At 47.1% G+C, this 12,183-nt stretch overlaps 1 non-coding gene and 1 pseudogene across 1 annotated transcript; one reads left to right on the plus strand and one right to left on the minus strand.

The window, feature by feature from the left end:
- Positions 1-1,140: 1,140 nt before the first annotated feature.
- The window catches only part of LOC120360850 (uncharacterized), a 31,712-nt pseudogene continuing 20,669 nt past the window's right edge, over positions 1,141-12,183 (minus strand).
- LOC120360869 (U6 spliceosomal RNA) lies at positions 9,824-9,930 on the plus strand. The gene has a single exon (XR_005577270.1). It is a non-coding gene; the product is annotated as a U6 spliceosomal RNA (small nuclear RNA).

The following is a 12,183-nucleotide window of genomic DNA, read 5'->3' on the forward strand; positions in this document are numbered from 1 at the left end:
GTACCTATGCAACAATCCTGCATGATCTGCACATGTACCCCAGAACCTAAAGTACAATTTAAAAAATGTAGTTCAATCAAATTTTAAAACTGGGAAAAGCTGCACCAGTCCATCTGTCAGATTAGCACACCCCATCACCACATATGGAGTGCACAGCTATGAGTAACTCTAGTCCAGTCCAGTCCAATAAAAGCAGGTGAGCCACAATGTGATCCAGACGTGCCATTTTAATTTTTTTTTTTTTTTTTTTTTTGAGACGGAGTTTCGCCCTTGTTACCCAGGCTGGAGTGCAATGGCGAGATCTCAGCCCACCGCAACCTCCGCCTCCTGGGCTCAGGCAATTCTCCTGCCTCAGCCTCCTGAGTAGCTGGGATTACAGGCACGTGCCACCATGCCCAGCTAATTTTTTGCACTTTTAGTAGAGACGGGGTTTCACCATGTTGACCAGGATGGTCTCGATCTCTCAACCTCGTGATCCACCCGCCTCGGCCTCCCAAAGTGCTGGTATTACAGGCTTGAGCCACTGCGCCCGGCTTTTTTTTTTTTTTTAAGAAAGGGTTTCACCATGTTGGTCAGGCTGGTCTTGAACTCCCGACCTCAGATGATCCGCCCGTCTTGGCCTCCAAAGTGTTTGGATTACAGGTGTGAGCCACCATGCCCAGCCTTAATTTTTTTCTGACTTTTGAGACAGAGTCTTACTGTTGACCAGGCTGGAGTGCAGTGGCATAATCATGGCTCACTGTAGCCTCAGTTTCCTTGGCTTAAGCAATTCTCCCATCTCAGCCTCCTGAGTAACTGGGACTACAGGCATGTGCCACAAAGCCCAGCTAATTTTTGTATTTTTTGTAGAGATGAGGTTTCTCTCTATTTCCTAGGCTAGTCTTGAACTCCTGGGCTCAAGTGATCTGTCTGCCTTGGGCTCCCAAAGTGCTGGGATTATAGGCATAAGCCACTGCACTCAGCCTAAGTTTTAAATTGTTTTGTAGAGATGAGGGCTCACTAAGTTACCCAGGCTTAAATTTTCTAATAGTCTCATTAAAACTGTAAAGAGAAACAAGTTAAATTAATTTCAATGATATATTTATTTAACTCAAAATAGTTAAAAAATTATCTAAAGATGTAGTCAATGTAAGAATGCGATATTTTAATTATTATTTTTTATTTTTCAATTTTTAAAATATTTTTTATTTCAACAGGTTTTGGGGAGCAGGTGGTGTTTAGTTACATGAACAGGTTCTTTTTGTTGTTTTTGAGACGGAGTTTCGCTCTTGTTACCCAGGCTGGAGTGCAATGGCGCAATCTTGGCTCACCGCAACCTCCGCCTCCTGGGCTCAAGCAATTCTCCTGCCTCAGCCTCCTGAGTAGCTGGGATGACAGGTGCCCGCCACCAGGCCCGGCTAATTTTTGTATTTTTTTTTGTACTTTTTTTTTTTTTTGAGACAGAGTTTCGCTCTTGTTACCCAGGCTGGAGTGCAATGGCGCAATCTCGGCTCACCGCAACCTCTGCCTCCTGGCTTCAGGCAATTCTCCTGCCTGAGCCTCCTGAATAGCTGGGATTACAGGCACGCACCACCATGTCAAGCTAATTTTTTTTTTTTCTTTTTTTGTATTTTTAGTAGACACAGGGTTTCACCATGTTGACCAGGATAGTCTCGATCTCTTGACCTCATGATCCACCTGCCTCGGCCTCCCAAAGTGCTGGGATTACAGGCTTGAGCCACCGCGCCTGGCCAATTTTTGTATTTTTAGTAGAGACAGGGTTTCATCATGTTGGCCAGGCTGATCTCGATCTCCTGAGCTTGCAATCTACCTGGCTCGGCCTCCCAAAGTGCTAGGATTACAGATGTGAGCCACCGTGCCCAGCTGGCTAATTTATTTTTATTATTATTATTTTTTGAGACAGGGTCTCACTCTGTCACCCAGGCTGGATTGCAGTGGCCCAATGTCAGCTCACTGCAGCCTCTTCCTCCCGGGTTGAAGTGATCCTCCCTCCTCAGGTTCCCAAGTAGCTGGGACTACAGGCACATGACACCATCCCTGGATAATTTTTGTACTTTTTCAGTAGAGATGGAGTTTTGTCTTGTTGGTCTTGAACTCCTAGGCTCAAGTGATCCACTCAACTTGGTCTCCCAAAGTTCTTGGATTACAGGCGTGAGCCACCATACTTGATCTGAATTTCTTAATGTTTTCCTTTCCTGTTTGGGCTTCTAGGATCTCATTAAAGAAGCCCTTTCATCTCCAGAGGTCATGAAGATGCTTTCCCATGGCATCTTCTAGGATTTAAAACACTCAGAGCTTATTTGCTGTGTGGTGTCGGCGAGGGCTTTAATTTTTCTCCCCACAACCCAGACAACCAAGGTTGCCAGTTAACAGAGCTTTAGAGCCACGCTGCTTTCTGCGGCCTGCACTTCAATGGCCGCCTGTCCATCTGCCCATCTCAGACTCACTCTTTCTCCAGGGCCACTTCCTTCTGCTGGAAGAACGATCTTCCCTGAGTCCCTGGAGTCTCACTCTCCTGAGTCTCCTGTTGTGATCAATTCTGTCTCCCATCTGGAAATGCCTTTACCATGAGTAGATTCTTGAACAACCATCTATTTCAACACCTGATTCTAAGCTGACGGTGAAGAGTCCAAGTCACACTGCCTGTACCGCACGGCTCCCAGCTCCACTGTGGCCGGCACAGCGTCTGCTCTCTATGATTTGTGCTTTTCCCTTGGATGCATTTAAGATCTTCTCTTCATGCTTGGGGTCCTGCAGTTTCATGATGATATGGATGTGGTTTCTGTGCTTCCTGATTCTGTGTATTCAGCCTCCACTGAGGTGGGTGACTGGTGGTTCCCAGGTCCCTCCTTCCTCCATCTGCCCACTGGAGCCTGGGCATCTTCCTGAGGGGCACAGTTGGGCGAAGGAGCCTGATAGAAGCTCCCTAGAAGAGAGAACTGGCGCGTTAGAAGCCATCTGCCAGGTCTGAGTTGGGTTATGCTTATTCTCTGGGTAGCCTGAGGCGACCCCTGAGAAAGACAGGCGTTACTACACTCAGAACTACTCCAGGGATGCATTTCTCCCCAGAAAAAGTCTCACATCTAAACCAAGACTAATGTTCATGTTTTACGGGACAGTTTTCCAAACATGCATATAAATTACAAACCACATCTCTCTACCTCCTCCAAAGTTGTGATGAGATAGAAACTAGCGAAACTAAATACAACTTTGCAATAAGGCTTCAATTGCCCTGAATCTCTTTTGAGGATCAAGATGAACCCTAGAGCTACAATTCCACAGTCCACCAGATCCTGGGACTCGGGCCATATCAACATGGTTATCCAGCTGGGATTCCATAACTGCATTCCAGCCCCGAGAGGTTTCTTACTTGTCTCTTGCTTTCTTATTATCAAGGACTTGACCACTTATGTTCTGTGTTCCTTTGCAGCCCCAACCACCCTAGACTCCACAGGACACCTCTATTCCAGCAGTATATGGGCCTATTAAAAGAAATTCAGAGAAAGGACCCAGATGGAAAGGGCCTGTGGAGTTCTGTTGACCACTGCCATGACTCTGTGGGGCTCTGGACCACTCTTGAGGATACGAGGGTGACAAGCCACAACCACATCAAAACCAGTAGTGCCCAAGGCGAACCTGAATACAATCCAGAGACTGCCAAAGCCCTATGGCAGCTTTAGCCTAGAAAGGAAAGGGAGTTTTGTGTGGCATTCAAGATAGACTGCGGGAAGACTACAAATATGTTTCCTAGGACTGTGTGGAGATGTCGGGTAAGTAACCTTAGGACCAGTGTGTGAAATGGGAGCCTGCTGGGCTAATACTTACTGCAGGACTCTGAAGTCGTCATCTTGAGGGTTTCACCATGTAGGCCGGGCAGGTCTTGAACTCCTGACCTCAGGTGATCTACCTGCTTTGGCCTCCCAAAGTGCCGGGGTTGTAGGCGTGGGTCACGGCACCCAGCCAAGTGTAGTTATATAACACTTGGGATTGTAAATCACATTTATTTCTGCTGGGTGAAGCTGGGGCTATGGTAAGATTACCTGTCCTACAGAGAGAAAAGGCAGCGGGACCTGAGCAAGCCTCAGGACAAATGGAGTCCCTGTGCAGATAAAGCTTCAAGGAGAGGAGGAGGCAGGGAGGAAGGTCAGCAGAGTTTGCCGCTGTGGAAGCTGACAGGGAGGCTTCTGAGGAGGGAGTGAGCCCCATGCCGCAATGTACTGAGAAGATGAATAAGCGTCTAGAGCAATCAGCAACTTTGAGGTCTTGGGTGACCCCAGTAAAAGTAGGTTGGGTGCAGGGTAAGCGTAGCCACCCACTGGATTCCCCTTGCCTGATGCCTAGACAGAGCCAATTCATCGACATAGGGGGATTGCAATAGAGAGTGTATCTTACACAGGGCCTGCTGTGTGGGAGTCCTGACTATTATTATTACTCAAATCAGTCTCCCTCAGCGTTCCAGGATCAGAGTTTTTAAGACTAATTTGGTGAGTGAGGGAAGGCCAGTGAGTTGAGAGTGCTGATTGGCTGGGCTAGAGACAAAATCATAGGGAATTGACGCTGTCTTCTTGTGCTGAGTCAGTTCTTGGGTCGGGGCCACAGATCAGGTGAGCCAGTTTATTGATCCAGAGGTGCAGCTGCTCCACCAAGTAAAGGGTCTGCAAAATATCTCAAGCTCTGATCTTAGGAGCAGTTTAGGGAGGGGCAGCATCTTATAGCCTCTAGCTGCATGACTCCTAAACCATACTTTCTTATCTGTGGCTAATTCATTAGTCCTACAAAGGCCATCCAGTCCCCAGGCAAGAAGGAGGTTTGCTTTGGGAAAGGGCTGTTATCATCTTTGTTTTAAACTATAAACCACAGGCCGGCCCAGTGGCTCACGCTTGTAATTCCCAGAACTTTGGGAGGCTGAGGCGGGCAGATCATGAGGTCAAGAGATTGAGACCAGCTTGGCCAACATGGTGAAACCCCATCTATACTAAAAATACAAAAAAAAATAGCTGGGTGTGGTGGCACACACCTGTTGTCCCAGCTACTCGGGAGCCTGAGGCAGGAGAATCGCTCGAATCCTGGAGGCGGAGGTTGCAGTGAGCCGAGATTGTGCTATGCACTCTAGCTTGGTGATAGAGTGAGACTCTGTCTCAAAAAACAAAAAACCATAAACGTAAGTTCCTCCCAAAGTTAGTTCAGCTCACGCCCAGGAAGGAACAAAGACAGCTTAAAGGAAGAAGCAAAATAGAGTTGATTAGGTTTTTTGCAAAGGTGGTTCCATGAGCAGAAATCAGCACTTTGGGAGGTTGAGGTGGGTGGATCACCTGAGGTCAGGAGTTCAAGACCAGTCTGGCCGGGCGCAGTGGCTCAAGCCTGTAATCCCAGCACTTTGGGAGGCGGGTGGATCACGAGGTCAAGAGATCGAGACCAACCTGGTCAACATGGTGAAATCCTGTCTCTACTAAAAATACAAAAAAATTAGCTGGGCATGGTGGTGCACGCCTGTAATACCAGCTACTCAGGAGGCTGAGGCAGGAGAATTGCCTGAACCCAGGGGGCGGAGGTTGCGGTGAGCCGAGATCGCGCCATTGCACTCCAGCCTGGGCAACAAGAGCGAAACTCTGTCTCCAAAAAAAAAAAAAAAAGACCAGTCTGACCAATATGGTGAAACCCCCTTCTCTTAAAAATACAAAAATTGCTTTTCAGCCGCGGCACATGACTGGGCGTGGTGGAGTTTCAAGATGCTGATGAACTTAAGGTCTGGCCCTTGAAAGAATCAGTGAAACTTTTCAAGTAGATGAGACATATTTGGATATGTTACGTTTACCATCTACAGAATAGAGGTTGCTTTTTTTGGTGGTTCTCTTCACAGTGGTAGCAAGGGTGAATTTTGAGAGGGCCCCAACCATCTATAAGAATGCCTGACTGTTTTGTGTCTCTGCCTTACAGTTGAGTTGATCCTGTAGGAAATTTTTATGGAATTCAGTTTCATTATTTAAAGCAGTTTTTCTATGAACCAGCTGTGGTCTGTAACTTGACAGTGTTAATACCAAGAGCAATACCTTAATCATGGTTCATATACTCAACAAAGATATGACTTAGGCTGGGCGTGGTGGCTCCCGCCTGTAATCCAAGCACTTTGGAGGCCAAGGCGGGCAGATAACCTGAGGTCGGGAGTTCAAGACCAGCCTGACCAATATGGTGAAACACCATCTTTAAAAAAAAAAAAAAAATGACTTAACTCTAAAGATGGTTACGATTGGCTGGGCGCGGTGGCTCACGCTTGTAATCCCAGCACTTTGGGAGGCCGAGGTGGGTGGATCACGAGGTCAAGAGATCGAGACCATCCTGGTCAACATGGTGAAACCCCGTCTCTACTAAAATACAAAAATTAGCTGGGCATGGTGGCGCATGCCTGTAGTCCCAGCTACTCAGGAGGCTGAGGCAGGAGAATTGCTTGAACCCGGGAGCTGGAAGTTGCGGTGAGCAGAGATCGCGCGATTGCACTCCAGCCTGGGTAACAAGAGTGAAACTCTGTCTCAAAAAAAAAAAAAAGATGGTTACGATTGTTATTTTACAGTATACTTTTTTTGGGGGGGGCTGGGCGTGGTAGGTAGCTCACGCCTGTAATCCCAGCACTTTGGGAGGCTGAGGCTGGTGGATCACGAGGTCAAGAGATGGAGACCATCCTGGTCAACATGGTGAAACCCCGTCTCTACTAAAAATACAAAAAATTAGCTGGGCATGGTGGCTCGTGCCTGTAATCCCAGCTACTCAGGAGGCTGAGGCAGGAGAATTGCCTGAACCCAGGAGGCGGAGGTTGCGGTGAGCGGAGATCGCGCCATTGCACTCCAGCCTGGATAACAAGAGCGAAACTCCGTCCCCCCCCAAAAAAAGGAAAAAAAAAAAATTAGCTGAGCATAGTGGCACGTGCCTGTAATCCCAGCTACTCAGGAGACTGAGGCAGGAGAATTGCCTGAACCCAGGAGGCAGAGGTTGCGGTGAGCCGAGATCGCGCCATTGGACTCCAGCCTGGGTAACAAGAGCGAAACTCCTTCTCCAAAAAAAAAAACACACACACACACACACAAAACAAACAAACAAACAAAAAGTATACTTTTTTCTTTTTTGTAGTTTATGAGTCTTTTTTTTTTTTTTAAGGCTCCACTCTTGTCTCCCAGGCTGAAGTACTATGGTGCAATCTCAGCTCACTGCACCCTCTGCCTCTTGATATCATTCTCCTGCCTCAGGTTCCCGAGCAGCTGGGATTACAGGCACGCACCACCACACCCAGCTAACTTTGTATTTTTACACATTTTTGTTTTGTTCAAGTCTTGCTAGTGCCCAGGCTGGAATGCAGTGGCACAATCTCGACTTACTGCAACCTCCGCCTTCCAGATTCAAGTGATTCTCCCGCCTCAGCCTCCCAAGTAGCTGGGATTATAGGCTAATGTTTGTAGAGATGGGCTTTTACTATGCTGGCCAGGCTGGTCTCAAACTCCTAACCTCAGGTGATCGGCGGACCTCGGCGCCCCAAAGTGCTGGGATTACAGGCGTGAGCCACCATGCCTTCCTAGTATATTCTTAAACATTACTGTTGAGCCATACATATGACAATGGTGGATTTTGATGAATATTTGCACATCTATAGTAAAATGCAATGCTACCTTCATTTTTTGTTGGTATGCTAAAGACACTTTTTAAGGCTGGGCGTGGTGGCTCATGCCTGTAATCCTAGCACTTTGGGAGGCTGAGGTGGGTGGATCACCTGAGGTCAGGAGTTCAAGACCAGCCTGGCCATCCTGGTGAAACCCCATCTTTAAAAGAAAAAAGAAAAAAAGAAATAAACTTTTTAAAGTATCTCACTTTTAAAAAATATTGGTTTGTGTATTTTATGTGCTTATACATTTTTCCATAGTACTGTAGATCATTTTAGTGATTAAATTTGACTTTTTTTTTTTTTTTTTTTTTTTTTTTTTGAGACAGTTTTGCTCTTGTTACCCAGGCTGGAGTGCAATGGCGCAATCTCGGCTCACCGCAACCTCCGCCTCCTGGGTTCAGGCAATTCTCCTGCCTCAGCCTCCTGAGTAGCCTGGATTACAGGCATGTGCCACCATGCCCAGCTACTTTTTTGTATTTTTAGTAGAGACGGGGTTTCACCATGTTGACCAGGATGGTCTCGATCTCTTGACCTTGTGAGCCACCCGCCTCGGCCTCCCAAAGTGCTGGGATTACAGGCTTGAGCCACCGCGCCCGGCCTAAATTTGACACTTTTGACAGAAAAACAGGTCAGTGAGTTCCTTGGGATCAAAAAGGGGTTGATTGCAAATGGACAGGAGGGAATCATTAGAGTGACTGTACAGTTGGTTCTGCATCTTGATTATGGTATGATTATGCATTTATCAAATCCTAACAGGATGAATTTTACTGAATGTAAAATCATACTTCAATAAACATAACTTTAAAAAAATAAATAAAAATACAAAATTCATGGGCATTTAGAGATGACAGTAAAGGAAAAAATAAGTAAATGAAAAAAATACAAAAATTATCCAAGTGTGGTGGCAGGCACCTGTAATCCCAGGACTTTGGGAGGTTGAGGTGGGTGGATCACCTGAGGTCAGGAGTTCAAGACCAGCCTGACCAATATAGTGAAACCCTGTCTCTATTAAAAATAAAAAAATTAGCTGGGTGTGGTGGTGGACACCTGTAATCCCAGCTACTCAGGAGGCTGAGGCAAAAGGACCACCTGAACCCAGAAAGGGGAGGTTGTAGAGCACCAAGATCGCACCCCTGCTCTCCAGCCTGGGTGACAAGAGCGAAACTCCATCTCAAAAAAAATAAACATTACAAGTTCAGATGCAGCGTGTGCTCCTAGAGAACAAGTTTGTGCCGAGACCCTGCGTGCTGCACAACACGGGCACAGCGACAGCCCTCATCAGTCTGTTTTTCCTGCCCCAGCATTTCCTACTTGCTCAAGGCTGACAAGGACTGGGAGGTCAGAGGACCTTCAGACATGAAGGAATCTGACAGGTGAGAACAAGGGAGAGGATGAAGCAGCAGAGAGGCTGTGAGGCCGAGTCAAGGGTCGTGGTGTGGGTAGATGACAAAGCTCACGTGCCTCCTGAGGCAGGGCGGCGTGTGCTGGAGAATGCAGGCATCACTTAGTGCCGAGGAAACCAGCTTCACTGAAACTGGATTTCACTACTGCAGATGAAGGAGGCTAGCAAACCTTGAATTATACAGAAATAACGTTGAATTATACAATAGTAAAGCTACTGTACAGCTATTTCTGGCTCAAGGGTGGTTATCAGCTGTTTGTGGAGCTTGTCCAGGATGTCTTAGAATTCCAGGTATCCCATGTCTACTTGAGGACTGAATATAAACCCTAGGCTAGAATTAGAGCTGAGGGCCGGGAACGGTGGCTCACCCCTGTAATCCCAGCACTTTGGGAGGGATGGGAGGTCCCCTCAAAGTCCTCCCAAACTGGAACATCTCTTAATCTGCTATAAACATGGTGGCAGCTGGCCAAGGGAGGTAGCTCACGCTTGTAATCCCAACACTGTGGGAGGCTGATGCGGGTGGATCACGTGAGGTCAGGTGATCGAGACCATCTTGGCCAACATGGTAAAACCCCGTGTCTACTAAAAGTACAAAAATTAGCAGGGTGTGGTGGCGCACACCTGTAATTTCAGCTACTCAGAAAGGTGAGGCAGGAGAATTGCTTGAACCCAGGAGGCGGAGGTTGCTGTGTGCCGAGATCCCACCACTGCACTCCAGCCTAGGTGACAGAGCAAGACTCTGTCACAAAAAAGAAAAAGAATGGTGGCCTTTTCTGCTTGTTTCAGCAGCACATATACTAAAATTGGAACAATACAAAGAAGATTAGCATGGCCTCTGCTCAAGGATGACACTAAAATTTATGAAGTGTCCCATAAAGCGTTAAGATTTTTAATTTTATTTATTTATTTTTTAAGAAAAGAGGCCAGTGCGGTGACTCATGCCTGTAATCCCAGCACTTTGGGAGGCTGAGGCAGGCAGATCACGAGGTCAGGAGTTCAAGACCAGCCTGACCAACATGGTGAAACCCCATCTCTACTAAAAATACAAAAATTAGCTGGGCGTGGTGGTGCACACCTGTAATTCCAGTTACTCAGGAGGCTGAGGCAGGAAAATCGCTTGAACCCAGTAGGGAGAGTTGCAGTGAGCCAAGATCTCGCCACCGCACTTCAGCCTGTGTGACCTAGCGAGACTCCAGCTAAAAAAAAAAAAAAAAAAAAAAAAAAAGAATGGTGGCCGGCATACGTGGGGAGAAACTGGGTTTTAGAGGATGGGACTAGGCTCTGCAGCACTTTCCAGTCTCCAGAGCTTACGGAAGGTGTTATTTAATGTCTTAAAATTGCTGCTGACACTTTAGAAATGGGCAAGCATCTCTCTCTCTTACTACCATTCTGTTTGTGGTAAAAATGAACAATTCGCTCAGGCCTGTAATCCCCGCACTTTGGGAGGCTGAGCTGGGTGGATCACAAGGTCAGGAGTTCAAGACCAGCCTGGCCAATATAGTGAAACCCCGTCTCTACTAAAAATACAAAAAAATTAGCTGGGCATGGTGGCAGGCGCCTGTAATCCCAGCTACTTGGGAGGCTGAGGCAGGAGAATTGCTTGAACCCAGGAGGTGGAGGTTGCAGTGAGCTGTTGTACCACTGCACTCTAGCCTGGGTGACAGCCAGACTCCGTCTCAGAAAAAAAAAAAAGAACAATTCCTAAATCCACAAAGAGAACCCACAGTTATTAATGTACACACCATGTAAAGGTTTGGAGAGAACCCCATTTCAGGAGTCAGAAAAGAGCCAGAGGCCAGGCATAGAGGCTCACACCTGTAATTCCAGCACTTTGGGAGGCCGAGGTGGGAGGACTGCTTGAGCCCAGGAGTTTGAGATCAGCCTGGGCAACACAGGGAGACCCTATCTCTATTAATGTTAAAGAAGAACCAGAGAGTCCCCAAACAGCCTAGACTAGTTGGTGATCTTCTTGCCCCTTGGGTAGACAAGCAACGCCCTGGAACCGGCCTGTGTTGTCTGGGAAGGAAGGTGGCATGGTGGCCGTCAGGCTCCTGCTGCTTGTAAGTGGAGCCAGCGGCTCTGTCCTCCTTTACAGGAATACAAGACCTATCAGATGGTGCATATGCCACCACACCTGCTAGTTTTTGTATTTTTAGTAGACACTACATTTCATATACTAAATTTAGGTATACAAGACCCGTCAGCTGAGGCACCCAGCCCAATGGAAGGCATGTCCCTGGGGAGCAGAGGGAGTGGAACCATTATTCCAGTAGGAAAACTCCATCCAGGAGAACAAAGAGGCACTCATCCACGTGGATGCAGGTGAGCATATAACCCTGGTTCCAGGCTTCTCTCAAGACCTGAGGAGCCCTAATATATTATATATTGCTGTGTAACAAATGACCTCAAAATTTAGTTACTTCAAATTATAATAAACTTTTTTTTTGAGATGGAGTTTCACTCTTGTTGCCCAGGCTGGAGTGCAATGGCATGATCTCGGCTCACCACAACTTCCGCCTCCCAGGTTCAAATGACTCTCCTGCCTCAGCCTCCTGAGTAGCTGGGATTACAGGCATGTGCCACCACATCCAGCTGATTCTGTATTTTTAGTAGAGACGGGGTTTCTCCATGTTGGTCAGGCTGGTCTCAAACTCCCAACCTCAGGTGATCGGACCTCCCTGGCCTCCCAAAGTGCTGGGATTACAGGCATGTGCCACCAGTACCAGCTGACAATAAACATTTATTATTTCACATAATAAATTATCTCACATAGCTTCTGTGGGTAAGGAATTCTGGAGTAGCTTAGCTGGGTAGTTCTGGCAGCGCGCTCTTCAGGTTATAGTGAAGACGTCAGCTGGGGCTGCAGAATCTGAATGTCTGGCTGGGGCTGGAAAGTCAGCACTGGCCGTTGGCAAGGGGCCTCAGTTCCTTGCCACCTGGGTCTCACCACAGAGCTGCTTGAGTGTCCTCATGACATGGCAGCTAGTTTTCCCCAGAGCAAGTGATGCAAGATGAAACTAAATAAAAGCTTCAATGTTTTTTATGACCTCATCTTGAAAGTCTCACACTTCTGCCATATTTTAATTAAAAGCAGGTCATTAAATCTGGCCCACCCAAAAGAGGAGAGAAATTA

This window comes from Saimiri boliviensis, chromosome 9 (genome assembly GCF_048565385.1).
Source record: "Saimiri boliviensis isolate mSaiBol1 chromosome 9, mSaiBol1.pri, whole genome shotgun sequence".
Taxonomy (NCBI): Eukaryota; Metazoa; Chordata; class Mammalia; order Primates; family Cebidae; genus Saimiri; species Saimiri boliviensis.